Source organism: Rhinopithecus bieti, unplaced genomic scaffold (genome assembly GCF_001698545.2).
Source record: "Rhinopithecus bieti isolate Rb0 unplaced genomic scaffold, ASM169854v2 scaffold_14455, whole genome shotgun sequence".
Classification (NCBI taxonomy): Eukaryota; Metazoa; Chordata; class Mammalia; order Primates; family Cercopithecidae; genus Rhinopithecus; species Rhinopithecus bieti.
The window spans coordinates 1,179,379-1,181,859 of NW_016807905.1; the positions used below are offsets into that span (position 1 = coordinate 1,179,379).

Below are 2,481 nucleotides of genomic sequence, written 5' to 3' on the forward strand. Positions count from 1 at the left end.
GCCTATAATCCCAGCACTTTGAGAGGCCAAGTCGAGCGGATTGCTTGAGGTCAGGAGTTCGAGACCAGCCTAGCCAACATGGTGAAACCCTGTCTCTACTAAAAATATAAAAATTAGCTGGGCGTGATGGCACATGTCTCTAATCCCAGCTACTCAGGAGGCTGAGGCAGGAGAATGGCTTGAACTCAGCAGGTGGAGGTTGCAGTGAGCCGAGATCGCGCCTCTGCACTCTAGCCTGGGCAACAGAGCTAGACTCCATCTCAAAAAAAAAAAAAAAAAATTACCCAGACATGGTGGCAGGTGCCTGTAGTCCCAGCTATGTGGGAGACTGAGGCAGGGGAATCACTTGAACCCGGGAGGCAGAGGTTGCTGTGAGCTGAGATCATGCCACTGCACTCTAGCCTGGTGACAGAGCAAGACTCCATCTCAAAAGAAAAAAAAAAAAGATAGATAGATAGATAGATAGATAGATAGATAGATAGATAGATAGATAAAAATTAGCCAGGCATGATGGCGGGTGCCTGTACTCCCGGCTGCTAGAGAGGCTGAGGCAGGAGAATCACTTGAACCCCAGAGGCGGATTACAGTGAACCAAGATTGTGCTATTGCACTCCAGCCTGGGCAACAGCGCAAGACTCCATCTCAAAAGTAATAATAATAATAATAATACAAAAATTAGCTGGGCTTGGTGGCACACACTTGTGGTCCCAGCCACCCAGGGGCTGAGGCACAAGAACAACTTGAACCCAGGAGGCGGAGGTTGCAGTGAGCAGAGATGGTGCCACTGCACTCCAGCCTAGGCAACAGAGCAAGTCTCTCACTCAAAAAAATCAAAAAACAAAAAAGTCTCCACAAGCTCAAACCCTTGTATCAAGGGTCCAGGGTCCTGGTCAGAGAGGGAGGTCCCTCTGCATGGGCTATAGGGCAGGGATCAGGAATTCCTATACTCCTGGCTTCCCAGACCCAGTGATGGCAGTAACAATGAGAGTTCACATGACCAAATGCCTTCCATAATAAGTGCTTTCCATGGATCATCTTGTTTAACCCTCAAGGTGGCCTAGGAAGTAGGTCCTATTATTATCCCCATTAGACAGATGAAGAAACTGAGACTCAGAGACATGAAATAATGAGCCCACTGTGACACTGTACTGTAGCCTGAAAACGGTTTATATCTAAGTGGTGGATAAGAGGCTTCCAAAATCTAAAGCTCTGAGGGGCCCTATGGGATGGAAACCAAATCAGGTACTTCCATTATGTTGCCTTTTAATCTTTATTGCAGGCCAGGTGAGGTGCCTCACGCTTGTAATCCCAACACTTTGGGAGGCCAAGGTGGGCAGATCATTTGAGGTCAGGAGATGGAGACCAGCCTGTCCAACATGGTGAAACCCCATCTCTACTAAAAAATACTGAAATTGGCCAGGTGCGGTGGCTCATGTCTGTAATCCCAGCACTTTGGGAGGCTGAGGCGGGCGGATCCCCTGAGATCAGGAGTTAGAGACCAGCCTGGCTAACATGGTGAAACTCCGTTTCTACTAAAAATACAAAAAATTAGCCAGCATGGTGGCGCACACCTGTAATCCCACCTACTCGGGAGGCTGAGGCAGGAGAATCGCTTGAACCTAGGAGGTGGAGGTTGCAGTGAGCTGAGATCGTGCCATTGCACTCCAGCTTGGGCAATAAGAGTGAAACTCCATCTCAAAAAAAAAAAAAAACACAAAATACAGAAATTAGACTCCAAAGCGGGGAAGTGGGGCAAGATGGTTTATATCTCAAACGGACAAGTGTCGGACAGCCAGAGTCAGTCTCCATGGAGATTATCTTTGATAACAGATTTCTTCTGGGGAATAGCTGAGTTTGTGGTTTTGTTTTTCAAAACTCTGTTTTGGCAAGATGTGAAACAAAGAAGAAACTATGGAAACTCATCTGATTCCAGATATGATGATGGAAGAGGGCCACCAGGAAACCCTCCCTGAAGAATGGGTAGAATCTATTATCTGTGTGGCCCCAGTCCTTCTCCAATGGCTGGTGGATGAGGAAGGTAAATGTCTACTCTAAGAAGCAGACAACTGGACATGCACATCCATAGCAGAAGGAAACCGTCAAGAAGTGGAGCGCTGACCATGCTGAGCAATAGATGAATGTATGTGTCTAAACAAGAACTCCTCTGTGTCCTCACAGATGAATGAGGACACGCTGGGAATTCCCTCTGCAGGTAACTGACCTAACTGACATGCAGTTCCATAAATACACATACGTGTCTCATTACCTTTTTTGTATAGTTTATTAAAGTATTAACATAGTTTTCACAAGTACATATTTTTAGGTTGCAGAATGGACTCCTCATCTTTATATTAAATTCATGAAAACACTGAATCTGAATAAAATAAATAAAAGGCTGTGTATGTAGCACTTTTAGTGTCACCTTTTCAACTTCTGAAATACTGTTCATTGTTAACTTGTTCTCATTTATAAATCACATTG

The 2,481-nt window shown here is 45.5% G+C and overlaps 1 pseudogene; it reads left to right on the forward strand.

The window, feature by feature from the left end:
• Nucleotides 1–1,736: 1,736 nt before the first annotated feature.
• Nucleotides 1,737–2,042, forward strand: LOC108536991 (selenoprotein K pseudogene; annotated as a pseudogene).
• Nucleotides 2,043–2,481: the final 439 nt, after the last annotated feature.